The sequence below is a fragment of the Anas platyrhynchos genome, chromosome 1, assembly GCF_047663525.1.
Source record: "Anas platyrhynchos isolate ZD024472 breed Pekin duck chromosome 1, IASCAAS_PekinDuck_T2T, whole genome shotgun sequence".
NCBI lineage: Eukaryota > Metazoa > Chordata > Aves > Anseriformes > Anatidae > Anas > Anas platyrhynchos.
Window position 1 is genome coordinate 164,796,815 of NC_092587.1, and position 27,307 is coordinate 164,824,121.

Sequence of the window (27,307 nt, forward strand, 5' to 3'; positions counted from 1 at the left end):
TTTCTTAGTACAGAGTATGGTTCACATTGTTTGTTAGTTGACAAGGTAACAGATCTTGGAAGTGATTTACATTTGGAGACTCTCACTGCCCACTTAAGATGAAAACTAAAACTTGTTTTCTAAGCAACTGGTAAGAGGATTCACCTAAGAGATGAAGATATCCAGGTACAAATTTCCTACCTGAGAATACTTTTATACCAAATAAAATAGTTGTGGCAAGAGGAGCTGAAACAGAGGAATTCAGCAAAAAGAGCTTTTTGCTTGGCATGTGGGTGACCTGGATCCAACTAAATCAGGAAAGAAACTGTATCATGCTCACCTTGCAGAATAGTTTCATTATTAGTGTACAGTACAAAAGCATACCCTGGTTATATATTTTGCTGTACTTTGACCATGTTTACAAGATTAGGCCCAAGATAATCCTAATTTGAGAATCCTGATTAGGTTTAAATTTAAACAGCTTCTGTGCCTATGCATATCTGGGCTTTAAAAAGATTTTTGAGCTGATGTCCAATAAATATTTGTTACAAGCACTTGTTATTTCTTATTAATCTTCATTTATACAAACTCCTTATGGTGTCCATTTTTGTCATTATGAAACTGATAGTTCATCAGGGAGATGATTATTAACATGAGATGGGGAGAAGAGAAAAAGATAGGCGTGCCAGGATAAGTGAAGCAGCTAAATATGGAGCTTCTTATATCCCATCTCTTGCTTTGGCCTTTGTACACTCTGTGACGTTTCAGTGAAATGAGAGATCATGGTACATTCTTAAAGCACCGTAACATGGGCCAGCCAAGTGTCAAAACAGAGAACAGAAAACAGAGCCATGAATCACACAGGTTGATAGGAAAGTTTTAAGATTTGTGGTAAAATCTATGCCAACATTCTAAAAACTGAAGCCTAGGCTGTATGATATCACTTTTTGTTTGTTTGTTTATTCCTGTAGTTGTAATCTGTAAATGTATGTAATGCATTTTGGACCCCAGCTGTTTACTGTACTACAGCACAGTAATGAATTTGGAAGAATGCATAGACGATTTTAAAATTACAAAGACTAGACTTTGCATTCCTGAGAAGCCATCTGCCAAATCAACTGATGACACTTCGGACATGGAGGTTGAGACATTGATGGCATTTCTTTCCAGAAGATAGTATGAAAGAGACATTTAAGGTCTTTTCTTTTTGTCCCACTCTGCCTGGAGCAGGGAGAGAATTTGAAAGTGTGTGTCCTATATATTTAAAGAATATAGTAAGAAGCTTTAAAAAGATAATTAAACTTTAGGAAAATTTAATAGCAAGTAAAGATGAAATAAAATAATGTGACTTAAATGAACTTGGATGTGGTAAGAGAAAATTGGTATCTACTGAGGAGTGAAAATACAGAAGATAAAATATTTGAAACTACATCTTTGGCTTGTTTCTCTACTTGGTATCATACTTTTTTTTGGCACATTAGACTTTTGTAAGCACAAATTAATGTTCTGAAGGGATCTGTTCTATTAAAATGCTCTAAACATGAATAGTACAGAGGCACCTTTTCACATTATCCTGAATTGAATAAACAGTAACCATTTCTTTTCCTTTGAAAAAATCACTATTATACCTCTATTTCAACAGTCCCCTTACTTTCCTGTATTGTAAGCCATTTTTAGTTATTCTGATGAGTCAGAGGGTTGTGCTGCCAGGAGATTCTGTTGTATAGCCAATGTATTATTCTGCAACATTTCATTTAATTTTCTTTTTGTTAGAACTTTGCCTACAATAACTTTGGCCCACTTAGTCCTAGATCTGTCCTATCCAACTTTCCAGCACATAACTGACATAGGAAATCAACAGCTCTAGGCTTCCTGGGTATGGCATAGGCAACTTCAAAGGGAAATGCATCTTGACACACCCCAAATGCTCCCTATTCTCATTTCACTTAATGCTGAGAAAGCCTCAAGTGATTGCTCTATATGTACCTCGGGTGGGATTAATTCAGGTCCTGAGCTCTCTAATCAGTACTAAAGCACTACTTTTAAAGATGAACTGACCTTCATGCAGATACCATGGCTCTGATAGAAAATTTACTGATGAAATATGTAAATATAGGGCAGAGTTGGTGCTCGTAATGGCATCTACGACCTTTAAATCTATGCATCCAGAAGTCATGACGTAAGATATAGGATGATTGGAAAGTGTTTACTGTTAGCCTGGATACAAAAATTTTTACTAGATAAAAAGTATATTGAAAGTATTTCAATGGGATATGCAGCCCTACAGTTAAAAATCATGAAAACCAGTATATTGTTGAAATATATACTAGTGGGTTGCAAAATGAAGCAAAACTTGAATGACCGACTTCAATTTGCAATTTCTGTGTGCAGCATAATTCAGAACAAGATATGCAGCTTAATCATTGTTGCATTTCTTGAGATAAATATGGGCTTCAGAAATTTGTTTTCCTTCCCTATATACTTGTATTTTACTTTGCCATGGGGGATCGTTTTCTGATCAACAGCTTGATGTTCAACATTCTTTCTTTGTTATTCTGTAAATGAGCTCACTATCTTAACAGTTGCTGAGATTGTTGCAAAAACTCTTGGTTTCTTCATCAAAGTGGATTTTTTTTATTATTTCTTTTTTACATACAAAATGGATGGGAACATTTTCTGAACCTTCAGTACTTCCCTTGCCCCTTCTTTTGTGCTTGTTTGTTTGTTCTTACTCAGTCTCATCATCTTCTGGCATTGTTCTTGACTAATTGTAATGGACTGATTCCTAACATGTGTTGTCAATGGATTGTTTGCTGGCATATCTGACAATATTACCATCTACTTCAGTCTCTTATAAATTTCAGTGTTTTTATACTGTGGAAATTTAATAAACAGACTAGTAATTTAGAAAAAGAAATGTCAGCAAGATGTGTGGGGTAGGACAAGGCCTACTCTATATCCCATATTCTTCAAATGCAATTGTTTCTTTTCAAAGCAGCACAGCTGTTCAGCAATCCAGGACTATCTGTATCCCATATGCTAAAGCCAGATGTCAATATTGTTGTGTGTGAATTTGCAATGCAAGACTGCTCAGAACAGTCAAACCATATTTCAAGGGAGGACATTGTCCAGGGAACAGCAGTGGGAAGAGTTTCCAGCACAGCTCCCTGCCAAAGTAGTAATAAATCCTTTCTTTAGGGATTAGGCAAAAGTTTTGCATTATGTAGAAAACTAACTTTTCTTTCTTAACCAATAAAGCCACAAAAACACAAACTAACGTTTTAAAAAATGCTTACCTCTCTCCACTGCCTGCAAAAGGCACAGAGCATGAGTAGTTCTGATGAGAACACCTACTTTTTATCAAATGAATCCCACCCTGAGTGTCTGGTCACATGTGACTATGAAAGCACAGATTTATTATCCTCCTTCCCTACGGCGCATGCTGTATCTTCCCACTCATTCCGCCCTCCTCCGTGAGATATGTTCATCATATGCATCTCTCCCTGTCCCTTTAAGCACTCTTCTCTCAGCCAGTACTGCTGAGGTAGGTAGAAATTTACCACCACTTCAATGGAAGCAGCAACACTGAAGAAGCATTGCTGTCTTGGTCACTTTGCAATCTGCTAGTAGGGTCTCTGTTTATTTCTTGCTCCCTGAGTGCTAACATCACAGACCATTTAGTTGTCTGGTTCAGGTCATCGACAGGTCCTGGGTCCCTTGGAGCACAACATCCACATCAGGGCTGGAGAAGCAGGAGGAAGGGCATGATGTTAACTCTGAACTCAGCAAGTATTTTTTGAAGTTCCTTTCATCCTGTTTACAAGTTTCCCATCAGTGGCTAATAACCTGAAGAATAAGAAGCAGCAAAGCAGAGCCCTCTCACATAGCAGGATGACTTTAAAGATGATATTAAGAAATAGAGAATATAATGAATATTTTTATAAAGATCTACAGTTGTGATACCATGAAAAAAAAAACTTTCTGGGGTAAACCAAATATTACTAATAAGGAATAGAAGTTTTCAACCAGAACTAATGAATGAGAAGTGAAAAGAAAAGTGATGTAGTAGTCAGACTTCTGGAAGGCACTTATTAGGCAAAAAGAAGGGGCAAAAACTTGGAAAACATCTTCAATAAAAGTACATTATTTAATTTCCTTTTTTATTGACTGAAGCTCTAGGGTACCATCATGTACTGAATTCTCTACAGCTCATTATAATGTAAATACTCTCCATACACATCACACCTATTCATCATCAATGAAAGACTATCTGTACATGTACACCATTAATTTTTATACATTTACATCTGGGACTAGAGCTAGTATAGAAGCTCCAAGACCTGCCAGATGTGTTGAGTTTCAGTAGAAAGCTGTACACTGGATCATGAGCACTAGAAGCTGAATGAACACAAGTGAATGACCTCACCTTTCTAATAGTTCAATCCAGGGTGTTCTATTTACGTAGGAGATACTGCCAATATGTTTTTGTGCATATAAATCAGTAGAATATACAGAAATAATTTGCATATAAGAATAATTCAAAGAGAATTTTCACTGTGCCAGTTAAAAAACACAGAGCTTTCACCAAAGTTGAAATGAGTCTGTTCTTTTTCAGAAATGAATATCGATTTTTTCCTTTTTTTTTTCCATTACCATGTCAAGGACAGATGTCATTTACATTTTTCCTTTTCTGGAGACACCAGATGGTTAACAGCATGCTGCATGAGCTGAAATCAGAGGAAAAGAGATGGATCCTATTTCCAAGGGCCATGTAAGGTTCTGAATTTCTGTTTGAAGGTTTTTACAGTACTCTTGTTCCTAACAGTTTATTGTATCCTGACTAGAACTGGTTTGGATACACTCACATTAGATAGCTGTGTCTTGAAATGTGTTAAAACAACTTTAAGCACCTTTACCATCTGACCGAAGATGTTAACTTCTCAGGTTTATTAAGCAAAAAGCATAAGAAAAGAAAACATATTTGGCAACACCAAGAAGACTGCCGTCAAAATAGCCCCCCAAATAACACCTGTCTCCTTTGTACAGGAAGGCAAATCTTTAAGAAAGTGTTCCTAAATGGAACGTTTTCTAAGTCACCTTAGTAACTTGACAATCCAGGTCCAAGTTTAATGGATATATTTTCATATTTCCTGAAAAAATTTACAACTTCAAACATCTCAGTCTCTCATCAACTCGAGTCTTAATGAGAGTACTAACTCTGAGCCTTATGAGTGTTTGGACACACTCAGATCAAGAAAGCAACTTTCCACAGTGATTAGAGAAGCCTGCTTGACTTCTAAGTTGATTAACACAACCATTGGATAAAACAAGATGCTTGTACTATATGAATCAGCCCTCCTCTTGACAAGAAAATTGTTGGGATTCAGCCAACAGAAGCCAGCACTGACCTGTCCTTTCTTGAGAGCTTAGACAGCTAACCTAGTATTTAGGGAGAGGCACTACCAATTACATGGCTTTCAGGCTGCTGAACCCAAACTGAGATTAGGCATTCACAAGGGCAAAGCTTGCCTTTCTAGATACAGCCTGCCTTTTGCATAACAGTTTACTGGCTTAAACACTTACACAGGATGCAGGAAATTTGTATGCTTGATCCTTTTTATTTTGGGGGAGTCAAACCTTGTTGCTTCTTTCTAAAGATCTGCCCTAAACTTCAGTCTGTTGACCAGGTTCCTCTAGGCACTCTACTTTCCTCCTTGTTTTTTTAAGCAAGTCAAGAATTAAGCCAGACCATTCCCTTACTGCTAGAAGGAGAACCACAAACAATTCAGTAACCTAGTGGTTAGGTCATTCAGCTGGGAGGGGGTGACCGGGTTCAGGTCATGGTTCTAGCGCCTCTTTATTTTTCTAAATCTCATGTCTATCTCATATAAAGTGCATAAACAGCTCTGGAAGGGGAATCAGGCATTTCTCTGCTCCCAGCAGAGTGCCTAACAGTGAGGCTTCACAGCTCCACACAGATAACTATTGCTCAGTGTGGGGGGCACTGAACCATTCTTCGCAGGATGTCTAACTTTCTTATTTGTCTGATTAGACTATCCAAACACCTGATTTAGGTACTCTAACTTACCCTTTGAGCACTGGGCAACAACTCTGTAGGCACTGCAAGGCTAATATTCAAAACAGACATTATGAAACTAGCTCTAAATCGCTTTTCAAGGCTGATTTGCATAAGTCCTAAGTCCATCAAATGCACATGAAAAAAAATCATCCTGATTAGTTTATATTTAGAATCATAGAAACATTGACGTTGGAAAAAACCTCCAAGACCATCTGGTCCAACCATAACCCTACAAGCAATGTCACCCACTAAACCGTGTCCCTAAGTACCAGGTCTAACCTTTCCCTTAACAACCCTAGGACAGTGACTCCACCACTTCCCTGGGCAACCCATTCCAATGCCTGACTACCTTTTCTGAGAAGAAATGTCTCCTCATTTCCAACTTAAACCTCCCCTGGTGTATTTCTACATATTAGTTTTACTTCATACATTCTGGTATATGTTTAAGGGCTGGTAAACTGTGCACTAGTGCAGTCATTACCTGAGTTTCTAATTGCAAACATTTATGTGAGCCAGGCAGCTAGAAGAAGACATCATCATTGCCATGAAGGTGCATGGGATACATGACAAGCCTGAAGACCAGGTTTATGGTCTTTATGGTAGTGTGTCTGGCAGGAAGTACCAATGCCAAGTACCAGTACCAACCACAAAGATTGCCCTAAGATTCTTCTCCTAAGGAGAAAACAAGAGAAATCAAATCACACATGGGGATACAATGTTGAAAAGGACAAAGAGCAAGTCTAAAGAGAATAACAGAGCATAGTATAGCATTGCAAAGAATACAGTATTCATCCTCTGCTCTTGCCTCCCAGTGATTTTGCTGCCCTGCCCTCTGTACTTTATATTCTGCAGCTATTAAAGAAATTAAAAATTCAATAAAGTACATTAAAAACTGTATCCTTGACCCGAAGGAATGGAAATAGCTGTTGAGGCTCTCTAAACTTTCTGTGAAAAAAAAGCACACAAAAACATTTGCAGTCCTGAAATTCATCAAAAAACAGCATTTTTTTCATATATATCTTTATTTTGTTCATCTTTAAGGCCTGTGTTAGTTTTATGCAGAAGGTCAAATTAATTCCACATGTAATTCAACATAGCAAGTGAAGCTGCATTGTGGCTTCATGTGGCCATATAGATTATCCAGACTATTCTTTAAAGACAACAAATTACCCTACTTTAAAAGTATTTGTAATAAAACAAATAAGTGTTTCATCATGTTCCTTCCTGTGGCACATTAAAGCTGTGGCTGTTGGTCTTTTACTAGTATGTCTTAAATCTGTGACAGGGTATTGGAAGTGTTTTGTGGCCTGTGGTTTTGAGGGGGTGTTTGTAGTAGATGTTCCATGAGTCCTACAGGACTATCCTATCTTTTGCATGCAATTGGAAAGGACTGGACTTGGTGATCTAGGTGGTCCCTTCTGTCCTATGAACTTATCCATTCATTTTTCAAAGTATAATCCATATACCTCATAATATCTCTCTTTTAGACTCTTGGACTGAATTATTACTCTCAAACCACTGATGGAGAAAATTTAATTATTATATAAAAAGTATTTGAAGGGTCAAGGACTTGGACAGTATTTACTTCCAGCAGTGGGATGTTAACCAGGAAAAATACATCTCACCACAGGTTAAAGAAACATCTTTCTTAGTTCTGTGACTTTAGCTGTATTTTTTTTTTCTACTGAAACAAAGGTATTTTTGCATGTAAGGCAAGTAGTTACTACTGTATCTAGCATCTTCTTGAAACCTTATCAGGTCATTCTGATTTATCCTTGTCAAATAGTAAGCCCTTTGGTTACAGCCTTATTTTCCCCACAGGTGTAAAAAATGAAAAATTGTAATTTATAAAACAGAAGATGACAGAATCCCATTTATACAATATATCTAGATGCCAAAAGGTAATCTTATTACAAATAACACAATCTTCTCACAGCACTTGCTGTATTATTTTCCGGGTGGTCTAAAAAGTTGATTCAGAGAATAATGCCACAACAGCAACTTGTAGTTCCTAAGGCCAAATAGCCAGATGTGTCAATAATCAGTGCAAACTGAAAACAGATGTAGGTCCTTGTTGAATAATAAATGTAATGAAAATACTTCCTTAGCTCTCTCATGCTTTCACACACACAAGAATTTATGTCTTCCATATTTTTTTAATTGAATTTATTTGCCGCTTCATTTTTATGTCACCAGGATCTCTTTCAAAATCTTAGTCACTCTGCAATGAACTAATAAAGATTAGCATATCTACAGCAATTGCTTAATATATGGTCAAATTGTTTCTACCTGATCATTTTATCAGGAAAATTCCTTATCACTGAGATAAGATGCAAACTGTTGAAGGCAGATGTGAAGGCCAAGTCTAGGTAGTCTCCAATACCTGCATAGTTTCTACACGTGTTTAAAAGTAGACACTCCATGGAGTTGATAATAAAGTTCAGACCACTGGCAATATCCCTGATGTGACTAAATAGACTTAAGCATCGGGTGAAAGTCAAAACAATCTTTCAATAATATTTCATGCTACCAGGATCTTTGTGAGACCTTATATAAAGCCACATGTCCAAACTTGATCTGTAACTTCAGTTCTTGCTTACAAGTGATGACAGCTCAGTTATGTGAAAAGCTACAAAGCTACTTTAAAAAGGAATACCATCTTCAAAACTAAAAATAAGTATTTTGTGTGCTAAGTATCCATGTACTATTTATGTAGACTATGTTCAGCACCAATCAGCAAAAGAAAGAAAGAAAGAAAGAAAGAAAGAAAGAAAGAAAGAAAGAAAGAAAGAAAGAAAGAAAGAAAGAAAGAAAAATTAACCAACCAACCAACCAAAACTTTTTAAAATGGGAGAGGTCACGTTTTTCTTACCAAAAGTAGTTAAGATATATCTGAGCAATTTTGTACTCCAGATTAAGACAAGTGTTTTCACTACATGGAAAATGCAGTGTTAATGTCAGACAGTAGAGTCTTTGTACAAAGTTTTTATTATGCCTTTGGAGACTTACTAGATCTGAACACCTTACAAAATGAATCAGGAAACTGGGAGAAAAAAGTTATCAACTTTGTTTTCCAGGTCCCCAGCATACACTTTGCATCGAGCCTTTACTAGAGCAGTTATTTCTGCACATGAAAAGGACAAACAGGAGTGAGAAAGAGATGAGGAATGTGAGTCATTGCTGCAAACTGAACTGGGGAAAACACTTCACATGCAAAAGCCCTGAAAAGTGTTATAGAGCTCATCTCTTTTCCTAAAAATGAGTTTGGGAGAATAGCTTATGCTGCAGGGAAAAAAAAAAAAAAAAAAAAAGAAAAGAAAAAAAAAAGTCACAAACTGGTTTTATTACTGTTTTCCAAGGTGCTTTCACCCTTCAGGCTCTGGCTGTAGTCCACAAACAGATGGATTCAGTGGCAGTGCCAGTTTCAGGGATTCCCACCCCACCCAGCTCCAGTTATTCACTCTTCCTTGTCCTCTTCCTCTTCGTCCTCCTTCTCCCTCTTAGTGCTCCAGGTCCATAGTGCTCTATGCCAGTACAGTTGTTTGAAAGGCTGGGCTCTGAAGTCCTTTTTAACAGAGCTTTTTCTTAATGCAGACCACTTCAGCAGTCCAGTTCAGAGAGCAACTCTATGAGCAGTTCTGTCAGCACAAGTCAGGGGGCCTCTGCTCTGGATGAAAGGGGGGCAGGAAGGCAGGGAACAGAAGAGCCGATCTTTTAAAGGTGGTATTGCCCCATAGCTGCTGTATCCTGAAACTGCAGCTTCAGTAGTAGTGCTTTGCCCTTCCAAGTTTATTGTTGATGAAATCCCAAGTGGGTCAGATAAACTATGTGAAGGGTGTACTAATATTTATACATACACAAGTTTATTATCTTGCCATAGGAATGTGACTTACAAGAGATAGCCTTACATCAACACCCATGTGTCTCCTTAGATGCTGATAATGCGGTAGAGAAAGAGAAGGTGCGCAAATTTTAGGCAACTAGGAACAAAGCTGTGTTCTGGATCGTTATTAGATTTATAGTCACAAAGTAACCATATCCATGGGCAATTAGGGGACATGTCTAAGTTAAAATACACCCCTTGCCCTAGTTTCAAAATCTTTGAACTCAAAATCAAGCACAACAGAGTGATAGATATGATCTAACAAAATTAATTTTCATACAACCTTAGGGAATACAAGGATAAAAAAACGATTAGTCACATTTACCAGATGAAAGACTCCAACCCAGAAAGCTTTGACACTAAAAAGAACACAAAGGTCCATGTCCAGAACGACCTGAACATGAGCCTCAATGAATGTTATAGCAAAAGCAAATTAAGACATTACTCAGATACACAGGTAAAATTTTGTAAACTAGAGTTTTCCGGTGTTATTAACAATGTTTCCAATGTTGAAAAATCATGTTTCTCATATCTAGTTTTGCTGCCCTCATTGAAATGGATGCATGAAACCTGGTGAAGATTTGTCTAACAGTTAGCTGTGGTTTAGAAGGCATTCCATATAAAAGCAGGCTATAGGCTATGTCTTCAGTCTCAGAGTACTGTTGTCTTTGCTGCACAGGCATCCAGGCTGCTGAACAGCAGAGAGATGCTCAAACACCTGGCATGGGTTCCCATTAGGTCTCTAATTAGAAAACTTGAGGTCATGATGAGCTACTGTAGAAGCAGCTGGCTTAGAAAGTCATGTCCCTCTCAGAAGTGATCTTGCTGTAGAGTTGGTTAGGCTTCATGGTATGCAACACCCGGCTCCTCTCCTACACTCCAAGTTCCCAGCTCAGGAATGACAGTAGGTGCAGTTCTCTTCAGGTGGAAAACAGACGTGAACTTCACTTCCCTATAACCTGGGTACATGCTATATTTTGGACATAGTTTGTGAGAAGGTTCTACATCTCACCATGCCTGTTATCTCAGCCCAGAATCCCTGCTCCTGTGTCTCCGTGGAGTATAGACATGTCAGTGTCTATATCTGACCATTGACCAGTGACTATATCTGGTCAGGTAAACATAGTGATGCTTAATCTGAGCAAATCTTAAATATACCTCAAACAACAGCCGGTTGTTGCCTCGTCTGTGAAATGGGTATAATACCTCTGTCTCACAAAGTTATTAAAGAGAATAAACACCTCAAAAGTTGTCAGCCATAAAGACAAGGCCATATATGTAACAGAAGTGATGTGATAAAGACATTCAGAAAAGTAGATATTGAAGCTCAAAAAGGCTACAACAGTGGGTGTGACCCTTTTCATTACACAGATCCAAAAGTGCACTGAAAACTTTTGAAATAAAATAGATACATCCTTTCAAAAGACATACAACCTTGCTTTTGAATTCAGGATCTCATGAATTTGTCCTATGTATGAATAGTCTGCTACTAACAAGGGTTAATTAACCTTGTGAAAAATCTCATCTTATTTTCTGCTTAAACTGTGTTGACTTAACTTACAGCTATTAGATCATGTAACAGCTTTGATAGATTACAGAATCATTGCAACACTGACTGGAGCAATGCCCAAATACCTTTGAAAAACAGGCCTAAGCTTTGTGTCCAAGGAAGCCTGTCTGAAAAGGACTTCCCTGGACTGGCACTAAAATCATTTGCCCATTTTTTATACCAGCCCTGTGAATGCAAAAAACTCGCTTCCTAATTTTTCTATGTACAAATAAATATATAGTATTCAAAATAATATAGAATTATGAAAAAAAAAAAAAAAGTTTTTTGTTGTATGTACAAACAAGAACTAAAACTGCTGCTTATCCACTTATCCACTCTTAGCAACCTGGAAGCCCTCTGAAGATATGTTTTTCTCTTTCCATTATCTTGTGATAACTGATGGAGAAAAGCAAGTCTTCTCCAAGAAATTATGACTCAAAGAAAGGGCACTTATAAACACACAACATTCAGTAGAGCTGGTGGTGAAAAAGTCATTTTTATAATTTTTTAGACCTTTCTTATTACCATAATCACAGGTCATAACATTAGCCATTTATTTCCACAGTGTCCTTCACCACTATAAACTAATGTTTCCAACAGGCTATGCTGATTAGCTAGCTCACATTTTTAATCCTAGATCTCAAAAATTAAATTTCATAGAATAAATTAACTTACACTGAATTCCATTCCACCATAACCAGATCTTCTTCTGGTAGCTGAGATAGCTTAGTTTTACACTGCAACACAGATGGATCAGACAGAATTAATCTCAATTAACTTGAGGCATATATATCTGAGTTGGTCATTCTCGTCTTCTCTTATTACAATTTAAGAAAAGCAAGGCACTAGGAAATATGTAAAAAAAAGACACTGTAAAAGTCACTGTAAAAAAAAAAAATCTCATCCTTTTATAGAAATGAGTCAAAAGAATCATGCTTTTTAGAAGTTTGTCTCCACTGACTACAAAGTGGTGACTAGCTCGGGTATGGTTGTAACCTTCATTGTCTAAGGACAAAGGTGAAGCAAAGTTTGTAGATAGAGGTATTGCCTTCTACCTAAACAGTTACCATTGTTGGGAAAATTAGCCAAACTTTGGGTCATTTCAGTCTTTCTGATTTGAAAGGGGACTTGTGTGCCTGAAGTCTTGCCTTGTCCCAGTTGTAACAGTGGAGCTAATAAAGTTTCAGCCTCTACCTGTAACGCTGACCTTAGCTCAGATGGAAAAATATAAATCAGAAACAACTCCATTTGGTCAAATAAATCCACCTTGACACTCAGCAATGCCTTTGTACCTGTTTTCAGTATCCAGATGAGCTATAATTAATATTTGAGTTGCAAATTAGATATCTGAATTAAATACAGCCCACTGGGAGGACTCATTCTCAAAGTTCTTGTTTACACTTCACTTACAGTCCTGTACCTTGCTCACCTAGTTGAACTACCTAGTAAATATCTCACTCCCATAAAAGTTAGATATTCAGTCCTAACATAAACACTTTATAGGTAGAGAAGCATTAACCAAATGAAAAGCAAAAAGAAAGCAAAAAGAATAAAGAAAATGAGAACAGTACTGGGAAGTCAGATTGTTTCATTGCTTCTGAAAGTATTCTCTTCAAAGACAAAGTATTCATTTCAGAGAAGCACAGTAGCACCCAATGTGTAGTCTGGTCCACCTATCAAAATGCAACCCTTCCCACGTGTAAGTAATTATTCCTGAATCAGTAGATATAATATCTATGGGCACAACTTTCCACTATATTTTTTGCCCTTAGTACATTATGTTCTCAATTTTGTATCTTCCTTAATTTGAACCTGGCATTCATTAACTTTTTTTTTTTTTTTTTTTCCTTTTTCAAATATTAAGCCTTCTGCTTTGTCTAGGATTATGGGTAGACTAGTGAAATAGCTTTGCTCTGGGGAATCTGGGAAATTTGAAACTTGCAACACTGTTTAGTCATTGCCACAGTCCTGATTAATTAGTGGGCTTTATATTGCAAGCTGTATATTCTCAACCTGTACCTCTCACTGTGATTCGTTAGCCATGTAAAGGAAAATCTTGCGGGGGAGAGGATAGTTGGGATATCTGATGGGAAAAAAATATAGAGAGAAGTAAGAAAACATGGTCTTCCCTCTCTCATTTTTCATACTTTTCAGAAAGAAAAGATAGAACAACTTTTACTAAAGAGCTAAGTGAAGAAACCATTAATCCCTGTGGTGTCACCTCACTGTTCTGTCAAAACAAGGCTTATTAAGATCCAGATGAGGTATTTCTCAAAGCATTGCATCGTATGACACAGATATTTGCTCCAGAGGTTGACACCAGGCTCCTTGGCCAAATGACACTGAATGGTTGCATCTGCACTGCTCAAGAGTAGCCTCTTTCAGAGAAAGCTTGTCACTTCTGCTCGGATGTAGCCTACAGTTCTCTCATGGGGTATTCTCACAGCCCTTAAAACACAGCTGACATTTTATGTACATGTATACATATTTTCAGTCTGAGTAGCCAGTATAACATGAGATCTGCTTGGTAATCCACAGAGTTTTGTTCTTTTAGCATGGAATTGAACATAGGTTTTGTATGCCCTGACGTGTGGTTCGAGGGCACTGGGAAGAGTTTGAGGCTGTAAATCCTGCAGGGATATTGTTGGAGGACTGTGTAAGGCAGACGGATCCAAACCTGAGGTGGTCTCATCCTTGCTGTACTGTACTGGGATTTTGTTTCAGAGGAACTATTTGGCTTGCTACAGAGAAAAACCTGTAAGTAAATGAAGACTTATGCAACAGGGACCGTGAAGGAATATGGACATAGGAGTGAACAGAGGAGCTAGGTTATTTGACAGTGTAGAAGTATCCACAGAGATCTAAGATATGATTGGTGCAGGTTGATCTCGTGATCTTTCTGAGAATCTCCTTTTTTTTTCTTTTTTTTTTTTTTCTCTCTCCTGCCTGTCCTAATCTTGAATATAAAGCATGTAAAAAAGCACGGTGATGGTCATTATATCTAGAGCTAGATTTCAAATACTGTTTCAGTCTTGGTCTTCATCTAAGCAAAAGTAATCAACTGATAATGTTATTTGTTCTAGCCTTTTTACATTATGGAAAAGTGGATTTGTATGTAAGTGTGAAAAGCATTTTTTTTCCAAATATAAATTATGCTAGAAGTCCAGAGATTACTCTTTCAAATATTGTGAGTCTTGATTATTATACCAGCTCTAGTGTTCAGCTAAAGCAAAGGTTGAAGTTAGCATTTATGTAACTTTGGAGCTTTGTCCCAGATGAGATGCTTCAGTAAGTTGCTTTGTGCTAATTTTCATTCTTAGAAAATTTCAGGGATCATTTTTCCCCACTTCAAAATTTCTCAGCCACAGCCAGTTGAATAATGTCTTATTTTTCATGGTTACTTCATGGATAACTACTTGGTTATTCTTGTACACATCTTCCTAAACACCCTCAGCATTCTCTTAAATACTGAATCTGCTTTTCAAGGTCTTAGCCATAGCATTCTTTTTCCCCATTCCTACTAGATTTTTACACTTTTAATGTTACATCTAGTTAGGAGGTTAAAGCAGCTCTCCTTGCTTTTTTTGTTTTTATGTTCTAAAATAGAGGACTTTTAAAAAGACCAGGTGCAGTAGCAGTTCCTTAATTCCCCTGGATTTCTCAGGTTTTATATCATATATACAAAATTTATAAGCCTGATTTAAAAGGCTGTAAGCTGACTCCTACAATAAAGATGAATACTTCCTTTCTTTTCTTTATATCTTTCCCAGCACTGATTGTGTAGATATCTGTTAAGCAGTAGGTTTTAAAAATGTCCTGGAAAATGGCAAAAGCCCATTCCTAGACACGAGATGAAGTGCAGTTGCATCACATTAACCCACATTATGAAAATGTTGTCGAAACAACTCCTCCATGTTGTTATAACAAACAAAGAACTAGTTGGTTGATTTCATGTCCTACAGATAATTGTTCTGTCTTCATACCTCCTGAATAGATTTTCAATGGAGATACAAATTGAATAGTGTACCAAATCCAAACCTTCATACTCATTTGCATGAACGTATTGTGCAGTAAGTAGTTACATACTGGAATAAGTAAAAGAATTGCCAAATAATGTGACTAAAATTCAACTCCTCTTTTTGCAGACTGGATTAGATAATTTTATTTCTAATATGTCATGGGCCAAGAATATATGTGTAGACGGAGTCACTGAGACAAATCAAATGAAAAATAATTTAACCGCGTGTCTGAACATTTTGTATTTTCCAAAGTTTGAAATAATTTCAAATTCAGTTCAGAACAAAAATATGTATCATTAGGCCCATTCACAATACAATCAGTGCATTTTAATGCATATGTATACTTCATACTCAGTGAGTTAGATCTAGCAGTAAAAATACCATGGAAATTATTTTTGATTACTGCAATCCCTTCTCAGTTCTACTGGGCTTTTTCCTCTCCTCTCCTCTCCTCTCCTCTCCTCTCCTCTCCTCTCCTCTCCTCTCCTCTCCTCTCCTCTCCTCTCCTCTCCTCTCCTCTCCTCTCCTCTCCTCTCCTCTCCTCTCCTCTCCTCTCCTCTCCTCTCCTCTCCTCTCCTCTCCTTTCCCTTTCTTCTTCTTTCCCTTTCCTCTCCTCTTTTTTTGCTTTCTCTCTCCTTTCCCTTTCCTTTCCTGAGTTTCACTCATGACCATGGCATTCTTGCAAATTAAGGTTTGTTGAAAAAATAACTGTAGTTTGTAGTAGTTGTCATTCCTCTAGTTGCTTTTGACTGAATTTCTGCAACTCAAGACTATCTAATTTTGGTTTAATGAGACGCCCTAAAACTGTTTATTAATGCATTTTAATCCGCATTTTGATGAAGAATATGAATTCTTCTACAGCAACATTCTTCAGTAATTTTTTTCTCCTACAATAACTGAGCATTCCTCAGTAATAACTTTATCACTCTTTCTGCTGAGGTAGTTCAGACATCATTTATTCACAATAAGAAGACACATTATTCCATAATGCTGTGAGAAGACTGCAAGGTTTGCCCATCAGAATAGCTGAACTTAATAGCTGAATGTAGAGACCGATTAGCAACCTGGCAGAGAGAGCTGACAGATTTAATTTATCAACGTTTCTCTCGTCTGGTGACAGAAACTATGTTAGCTGGGGGGCTTTGCAGGGGTGGGGAGAAACAAATAGTGAATTTTTATTTTTTCTTAATTTCTCTTTTTAAGAACAACCAGCAATAGATACTATTCAGAAAGCACTGCCTCATTTCAATGTATGGAATGCAGTAGATGGAAAATTATATCCGACATTATCAGGAGGTATGAAGTTTCTCCATAGGCACACAGTTATTCTACTAATGGCCTAAGAGTTCTTCACAAACTAGTTTCTTCATCCATTGGAATTCTGTCCTTTAAAAAATTCCCATTATGGGATAAGGTGAAAGCTTCATATTTCATAAAATTTTAACAAGAAAGCAAAAGAAAAATTACTTCAGACACTTTGACATTTTTATTTTGATAATAGGGAAACATTTGCTTTAAAATCCTACGTTATTGTACTACTATACTACCATATACTCCTATATACTACTACTATATATTCTACTATAACTAAATAATTAATGAATAGAAGTAGAAAAACAGAGTTTTATTGTAAATTTCAACAATTCAAACTTTTCTTTCCGAATGATTTTCAAGACTATGAATATATCAAAACCAGCTATTTCTTAAGAAGAATTTTGGCTTTGATGAACTGCCATTTTTTTTCAATTAAAAACATTTCATGATAATTTAGCTCTAGTCCAAAATCCATTGAAGTCATTACAAGATTTCTTTTGATTTCAGAAGTTTTTGGATCAGGTCCACAGATGGGATTTATGCAAGCAGGGGAACAGAAAAAACACAGCCATTCCAGTGGTCCAGATTTTAAGCTCAGATCTACATGCATAATTTCTCTTAACTTTGGAGACAAATACATGGAAGGGCAATATTTGGCCCTGAGAATATTTTCAAAAGAAAATGAAATAGAACCTGAGAATTACAGCTGAAAAAACAGCTGATTTGCTTCTTGTTGTTATTATTATTTGACATCTACAGTAATTGTTGCCTATATTATTACAAGAAAAGAAGTTAGCAGTCCACAGTGCAGATAATCTTTTGTATGAAATGCAGCCTTAAGTCCAAGCAATTAATTAATTTCATGTTCTCGACAGCAGCTCATTAGTCTCAAGACAATCCATTCCTCCAAAAAATAAACAAAATAGAAAGGAATGCTTTAAATCCACTAGATTTGTACACGTATTCCAAATAAATTATTTGATGACTAGAACACTCTTATCTTACTCGTCTTTTTCATACATTGACGAGGCTCAATCCTGAGCTCCTTAGTTTTTTCAAAGTGACTTTGTCACTGTCCAGGTCCCAGAATGTGGCAGCCATGAAAGCAGCTGATTCCAGTGAGAGCAGCTGGGCTGTTTTTAAGCTCACACCCACCTGGGGCTTGGCAGTGTGTTATTGGCAATGTAATGGAGCAGTGTGCTGTTTCTCCTGTCTTTTTGTAAACACCATTGGCAAAGTGAATAGGAAGGGGCTCATTACAATGTCTTTCACCATCTTGGGTCAAGATACCCGCAGTGAAATCTTCAAGGCTGTTTTCTAGTCGCAAAGGAACATGAGCAAGCAATGAAGGATGGGGAACATCATACAAGTTTGACATATTGGCAATTATATTTCATACAGGTATGCAGAATAATCAAGCATAGATATATGTAATTTTACATCTACTTATCTATCTTTAATATGCCATATAGATAATACATCAAATTAAACTTGATTCAGAATTGCTATTACATATACTATAGTATATGTTCTGTACATGTGTGCAATAATATAAAAAAGAGTGATTTCAAAGGTACGGGTGTATAACATTATGGTATATATGTTATGAAGAACACCAAACGTACTTGGATTTTAGATGTACATCCACTGCAAGACAAATAGGTTTCCAAGTTCCCATTTTGACTCCTTTATATGCAAATATATATGTGTATATATATAAGACTAAAGGAAGCTTTGTGTGCCTGAAAGTTTGTCACAGCCACAATAGCTAGTTACCTCCACCAGCACTCCCTAATTTTCTTGTGTATACAAACATATGAACCTATGCAAACATATGAACACATATACACAAAAAGTTTTTTTTTAAATTCTTGATGGCAGAATACATTGCACACATAAGACTTCTAAACTCAATGTAAAGGTAAGCTTTCACCTACATTTTATTTCTTGTAATAATATTTGTTCATATCTATGATCCACAGCCAAATAGTTCACAAGTAAGGGCCTAGGCATGGATTAATCTCATGTAACATAAAACCTCTGTAAGTTCACAAGTTAGTTGTTCAGGCTCTATCTTCAGTGACTGGTAGGAGACAGGCAAATCATCCTTTTACAAGATAGGTATCTCAGATGGGTAGGTGAATCACCAGCTGAATGTGCCTATTTCTCTCCACTCAAAGACAAAATAAGTAGATTAGATTTAGACAATTTAATATTATATATTTAAAGTCAGGAGTGCTGAATTACACCCAGGAGATATACATGGAGAAGCAGAGGAAGGTAGCCGGGCACCTGAAACTGAATGATATTAACATGTTGGGTTGGTCTTACACACCCCTGCAGTATGGACACAGCCTCTTTTTTCAGCCATGGGTGATGGAGGAAGTACGGTCCACAAGGTTTTGACTGTGGCTGATGTCTCTTCAGATGACCTAAATGTTAACTCTGCCCTTTCAGCAAAGTAAGATATGTGTGGGACGTCATGCTGCCAGGTGATAACAAAGACCTGCTCTGAGGGCTAAGCTGTGGTTTGCCACAGGCTCATGCACAGAGCAGAGTTTAGCTGAGCAGCCTCAGGCACACACCACAGAGTCATTTGGTGATGGGATGACCCACAAGATCAAAACTTGCTCTTCTTCTGTAGGCCTGTCCTGGACGATGAGGAGAAGGATTAGCCTTCAGTGACCCTGTACCCAAAGTAGTGTATGCGTCCCAGCTACAGACTCTTATCTCCTTTTCTTTCACACTTACTTCACACCTGTAGGAAGCAAGAGAAGTAGTTTTTCTGTATGTTTAGGCCTATCATGCTGTTCATAACGCGTAACAGCTCTAATGCTGACCCCTAAGATCCTCCATCAAAAAGCATAAGGAATAATTTTCATGAACATGGCACATTTTCTTGTGCCTTCAAAGAGTCTATCTAATACAGAGGTAGACAAGGTGTATCAAAAATGATCTGAAATATTAAAATTTTGACTCAAGGAATATGAAGCCTAGAATGTCCCATATCATGTTGCTACTGCACGGGAATACATCTTCATTATTTCCTATTGTGCACACCAATTTCTCTGAAATGATTGAAGCAATTTGCTATAGTTCCTGAAATGATACTTGGAACATATGATTACAAATGCTTCTCAGTTATAGAACTATAAAAAACAAAACAAACAAACAAACAAAAAAAAAACGAGTATGAGAAAAGGCTGTGATTCTCTCTTTGAGATTCAGGAATGCCATAAACATCCAAAGCTGAGTTAACATAATTAATCACCAGAGACATAAAATGAAATTATTTGTATTATCATTATGTATGCCTGTTGTTTTATAACACACATTTCAGCTTTGAAATGTTCTCTAAGATGTGTTATTTTAGTATTTGCCAGAGCTTATTTAATATCTGTGAAGGTTTACAATTTCCTTCAAAACTAAACAGTCATGATGAGGCTGGAACAAAAATTAGAGTGACCATGTAAATTATGGGTGAAAAGGTGCTCCTAAATATTCAGGAGTCAAGCACCTGACACCGCACTTGCAGGTTACCACATCAGATATCTTTCTGTTTCTACTCCTACCTGTTTGTAGTAACGCACCAGCATCAAGGATAGGTAAGCGCAGGTGCAATGGGACTTTGTTTCCTAACTGGTAAACAGAAACTTACACTACCTACCTTGATCTCACCTAATATTAGTCCTTGCAATAAAGCATGCAAGGTAAGAATGTATTTTCTTCTCCACAATCCCACAGAAGGAGACAGAAAGAGGAATTTCCTTAGGGTAATTAGTCCATGTAATTCCTTTTAGCAAGTGCCTCTTTCTCTCTGTCATTATAGTCCTAATATCCAGTCCTGAATATTCCAACCCTTGTGAACCAAGCTGCAATACAACTCATGGAACTGAGCTGTTTCAACAGCTTTGCCACAATTTCATGTACAGATGGCATCCTTCAAGCACTTTGGAGGAGCGTTTGGGGAAGAATTGGCACAGGTGAGCCAAGTGGGACTCAGCTTTCCAAGAGAAAAGTTGACTGATTTGCTATGTCAGGGAGCAGGGCAGCACAGCTTGCTCCATTTATCCATAATACCATGTTTATCTGTTCCCAGTCAGCTGTACACAGGCTGGATAGCTCTACTGGCTGTGAGATGCTTCCATCCCAGACTGTGCCAAGAGGCACAAGGAGAGTAAGCTGCTTTTGCCCTCAACTCCCACTTCTCTCACATAGGGCTGGGCATCGTCTGGCCATAACAGAGACTGCAGTTAACTTGCCTTTGAAGTGGGAGGTTGAGTCACACCATCTGTGAAATCTTCATTTTTCATCATTATGAAAATGCATCCCAGTGCCAGGGTATCCCATTGTTTATCCACAGTTCTGGCATGGTCGTGCAGGGCGGGGGGATGCCAGTCACAAAGCAATCTGCAAGAGGCAGACAAACACAGTAGGTGAGACTGGTTAGGCTGTATAGGCTAGACACCTCCTTCAAAAAGGGCCAGTTTGTTGCCAGTATGACTGGGAGCCCTCAGAGGCTTCAGAAACGTGCCCTTTGGTATCTTGGCTTACAAGTCAGTTATACATGAAAACAGTATGCAGTTTTACTATGCCCAGCAATGCAGTTCCTGCCTCAAGCAGAATTAGATGGGTTTGCTTTTTGAAAATAATGGGTAAAAACACTTTGAACTAAGAGATTGATTCATGCATTTGCAGTTATATAAAACGCATGTTTTTGCCAGAGTATCTCATTATGCAGCCACTGTTTTGGCGTACCAATGTGATGAGCATGCCAATTAACCACATAATTATGAAGAGGATGCAAATAGGACTGTCTCTTGTACCTTTTTCTTCTTCTAGATTAGCAAGTAAAATGCCAACTCTGAAGTATGTGTACCTTTTGCAATTAAATCAGGATTTCATGTATAACTTCCCACAGCTACTGTCAGTGATCAATTCTGTTAATAAATTATTTCCTTTGCTAGCAATAAGTCATTGTATATCTCAGTTATTACTAATTCTCTATCTGAATTTAAGATTTCAATGAGTTTTTAATGCAAATACCTCCATCAAGTTATTAAATTGTCAAAATCTTATGGTGCAATAAATTCTTACTTTCTTTCTTTATGAGAACTACAAAAGGCTGTTAAAAAAGTAAATGACATACCTTAATGGTGGTGAAAATTCCCTTTATCTAGATCACCTACATTTGAGTTATGCAGGTTTCACACATTCAAGCATTTCTACAACAACATTTAATTTGAAATAAGAGCTGAGATTCTTTTATAAGTACATGACTTCAGGGAGGTGAAGTTTGAAGAAAAATATTAACTATTATGAGAGTTCATGATAAACTCTCGAGATATATCATCAAAGAGTCATTTTCAGAGAAGAGGGGTGTAAATAGGGGTGTAAATTTGAGAAAATATTGACCTAAATCTTCCCTCAGTTACAGTACCTTATATGGTGAAATCCCTGATTTACTCAAGATCTCAAGACATGACATTTGTTGGGGTAGGATCATCTCTGAAATAAAGCCACTGGACATTAGAGATACACCTAAAAAGTTGCTACAATACTGGCTGGAGTAAGGAATTTGTATCTTTTGTGGAAAAGGATCATGTCAGGGAATCCTTGATCAAACTGGACCTTCGTGAGTTCATGGGCCATGATGGGATGCACCCACAAGTGCTGAGGGATCTGGCAGATGTGATTGTGAGGCCATTGTCAATAGTCTTTGCTTGATCACAGTAACTGGGAGAAGTGCACAAAGATTGGAGGAAAGCATGCATTACTTTTACCTTCAAGAACATCAAGAAGGAGGACTGAGGGAACTACAGGCCAGTCAACATCAGCTTGATCCCTGGGAAGGTGATGGAAGAGCTAATCCTCAAAAACATTTCCATGAAGGGGAAGAAAATAATCAGGAGAAGTCAGCATTGATTCACCAAGGGGAAATCATGCCTGACCACCCTGGTAAACCTCTATGATGAAATCACCAACCTGATGGATGAGAGGGGAACAGCAGATATTTTCTTCCTTCAGTAAGTCACTGCCTCCCATAAGATCCTCATAGAGAAGCTGATGAAGTATGGGCTGGATGAGCAGATAGTGAGGTGTATACAGCTGAACAGCTAAATACAGAGGGTCAGTGGTGCAAAATCTATTTGGATGTCGAGTACCCCAGTGGTCAATACTGGGTCCAGTTCTCTTTAACATCTTCACTGATGATCTGGGGCAGAGTGCACCCTCAGCAAATTTGTGGATGACACAAAACTGAGGGGAGTGACTGACTCACCAGAGAGCCATGAAACCTTGCAGATGGACCCTGATAGGCTGGAGAGGTACATTGACAAAAATCTCAAGAAGATCAGCAAGGAGTGCAGAGTCCTGAACATGGGGAGGGACAACTGTAGACACCAGTACAGTCTGGGGGCCACCTAGCTGGAAAACAGCTCTGCAGAAAAGGACCTAGGAGTCCTAGTAGACACCAACTTGAACATAAGTCATCAATGTGCCCTGGCTTCTAGAAAAGTTAATGGTATTCTTGGCTGCATCGGGAGTATTGTGTCCAGTCCTGCCCCACTCCTCCCCATCCCCCCCAGTACAAGAGAGACATGGACATTCTGCAAAGAGTCCATCAGAAGGTCACCAAGATGATCAAGGGACTGGAGCACCTCTCCTTTGAGGAAAGGCTGAGGGAGTTGAGACTATTCAGCCTGGACAAGGGGAGGCTCTGGGAGGATCATATCAATACCTGTAAATACCTGTAAGGAAGGTGCAATGATAGAGCCAGGCTCTTTGCAGTGGTGCCCAGTGCCCAGTGCCATGACCAGAAGCAAAGGGCACAAACTGGAACACAAGAAGCTTCATCTAAACATCAGGAATAACTTCTTTATTGAGTGGGTGACACAGCACTGGCACACACTGCCCAGTAGTGGAATCTCTTCCTTGGAGATCTTCAGAAGCCACCTGGACATGCTCCTGAGCAACCTGTTCTGGGTTAACCAGGTCACTTGGCCATGGATGTTGGACCAGATGGCTTCTAGAGGCCTCTTTCAATCTTAATCATTCTGTGAGAATAGATGTTTGATTAATTTGCAATATTAGGTTTTTACGTATAGAAAGACATAAACCCATTATGATTTGTGGTGTAGAAATATCTAAGTTGTAAAATTTATAAAATTACATTTGTGAAAAGTTATAATTAAGGGCTATGTGGTGTTCCTTTGTGTTTTCTGGCACTATAGAAATAATCATAGCTATATTGATACAGCAATCTTTCATGTAAATGTAAGATGATAAGTTTTCCTAAAGCTTTTTAGTAAAGTAACTGTTAAAATCAAGAATGAAATACACTGGAAATACCTTGAGCTTTTAAACTAAAAATAAATATTAAGCTTTTCTCAGGAGGATGGAAAAAATGAATTTGCTTAAAACAACATTCTTGTTATGTCCCAGAGATTCAAAAGAAGTCAAATTATGAGCTCCATCACAGGCTTATAGGCATCCATATTGTTTTGTTTTAAGATACACAATAGTCTGGCTTCAGCACAGGTTAATAACCTGCCAGAAGGTGCCTCCACATTGTTTAGAAGATAACATGGGCCAAGGACTGTTCCAATAAGGAAACAATGGTTGTTGTTACACTGTTTTTGGGATGTAGGAGCTTTAAGCTACATGCATGTGAGTTATGGCTTGCCACTTGCCCTCTTAATGGGTCCATCTCACATAACAGTGTACAGGTATAGCCACTGGGCCTCTAACCATATGAGATGGCCTAGGATGTTCAAGGTATCTGCATGAGACTACAAATGCCCCACTTGTGAGCAGCCAAACTGAACTACATGTACCTTGAGTATTAGCGGAACTTAACCATCAAGCTTCCATGTAATCACCTGTATGAAGACCTCTGCCCTCAGTAATCTGAGTTTGTGACAGAAATCCTGCCCATGGTCCCAAATTATCTGCTTAAACAATATTCAGCACCATTCAAACACGGGTAGTTATCCTGTCTGAACAACAGCTGCTACTGCAGAAGGGTATGGATATCCCATACCTGTTAGGGCCATGCAGATGTCTTGGATAACCAAATGCCATAGGTGTCTGAGTCTACCTCAGAGGGCACTGGGCAGATGAGTTCAGGGAAATGAATCCTATGTATGGTGATCAAATTCTAAGTAAACTTCGGAAAGAAATTACTTTAATAGGATTATTGGTTCAGGGTGCTAGAGTGAAACATCTCAGGTTCAGATCTGCTGAGGCTTACTCACAATGCAGTTCTAATGATTCATGTGGGCTTTCAAGACAGCAGAGTTTTATACTATAAATGACACTGCTATCAGCCCACAGAGCAATGGATACACTGAGGCTGAAAAAGGACCTTTTCATTGTTTTCCATACATGATAAAACCCATATTGACTATGGTTTACAAGAACTAAAAGAAGGCCCAGTCAAGGCTTACCACCTGTGTCTCAAATTGTTTATATATGATTGCAATATTGATATTGCTCTAACCTCTGTTATGCCTCTCTCTGCCATCTGCAAAGCTGGGGAAACAGGTTTTCTTTATACTCACCATGACGGACTGTGTTATAGATGGAAGGAAATCATGTTTATATAAATACATAGTGTGTATACAGTACATATAAAATAACTTGAACAACTTGTCTGAACACCAAATATTCAGGAAAGGACAGTAAGTCACCTCTGTTATCAAAGTGCAAACAGAATTTAGTCCAGCCAGAACATTTCTGAAACAGGTGGCATGCAATAGTATATTTGAAGGTTATGTGTCTATGTCAAACTTGGCTACAATAATTGGTAAGAATACAAAAGCCTATGTCATTTAAAAATCTAAGTAATAATGTTGAACTTCCTTCATTGATACAGTAAGAAATTGTCTGGTAAAGGACCAGTACTAAGTTTTATGACTGGTGCTGAAATGGAGAAATAATATTGTCTATGCACTACTATAAGATAGGCCTTTGTAGAAAGGTAATAAATGTGTTCATACCTTCACTTTAGCAACTGTCAAGAGTATAAACACACAGGAAGACAGAAATAAAGGGTGTACCTCACTGGCACTGGGAAGTGTGTTTCAGAAAGAGATGCTGAATGAAGCCAATCAATGTCTGAAGACAAGCACTGGGAACTTAGTGTGAAACACCCTATGAGCTGCATGGAACATCAAGAGCAGCCTTTTGCCTATGTAACTTTATTTTGGAGTTAAAGTGTTCTTTTAAAGTACTTGCTGCTGGTTACTTTGTTAAAGATGGCATTGTAGGGTGAGAAGGCATCTGAGAACCATAGTGTCTTCCTTTGTCATTTGGTGAAAGACTTCAGACCTGTGCCACAAGCCACTGAGATCGTAACAGATTTTCAATTTACCCCTGTGTTCTCTGAATCAGAGATACAGGAGCAGTTAGAAAGAGGGCAATTAGAGCTGAATATTTCAAGGCATAGTGGGATGTGACTTGATAAAACAGGAGAGAAAATGGGGAGACTACAGAGTGCTCATTTCAAAATTCAGGAGAAAGGAAAGGAGAAAAGGCTACATGAAGGCCTCAAACTGGGAGAAAGATCTGCAACTCTGAAAAGGACTACAGGATTAATTGCTCACCCAAAAAGTAGCAGACCCACAGTAAATGCACCCTCAGGAGCCTGCCAACCACCTAGTTCTGATTCAGAAGGAAAAATACAAACTAGTGAGTCATCAACATCACTTCCTTCTGCACAATTCATTTCCTGAAGAGTTTCCCATCTACATGTATTTCTGATTTCCTGTAAGACCTAGCAATCACGTGGCTGAAGATCAACATATGAAATCAACATATGAAATTTCACACTGACAAAATAGCACGGGAGAGAAAGGTTCTTCTCAGAACATGTACAGAGCATTATATATTTAGCTTTTTTTTTTTTTTTTTTTTTTTTTTTTTTTTTTTTGTGGCAGTGGCAGTGGCAGTGGAAAAGACAAAACAATATATAAATTAGGTCACTTTTCCCTGTGTTGTTTCTCAACTGAATCATCACATTGAGCTGATCACATTTTCTAATTTAAAAAGTTTAAACACGCAGAAAAATGTACTTTTTCGCTCTTCATCTTATCATGTACATCATCAGTACACTACCACCCTCTTCCACTAAAAATATTCTCCTTCATGCCAACTATGAACATGCCCCAGGCTTATTTCTTAAGAAACATTAAGCATTACCTCATAGAGCATATTGAAAATATGTCCAATAACAACACAACATCTAAGAAAAATGCAGAAACCATTATTTGCTGTCAGTGAGGTTAGCAACTAATTTTCATCTTAGTCTGGAGAAAAAACAAAAAAGAAAAAAAAGAAAAAAAAAAAGTGGTTTACACTTTACTTTTTGATTTCCTGATGCAGATTGCAGCATTTTGACTTCATGTTCCTTTAAGCAGTCCCACAAGTGAGACCAGACTGGTCAAGTGATCTGATCTTATTGTATGTCACTGTCAACACCTAGA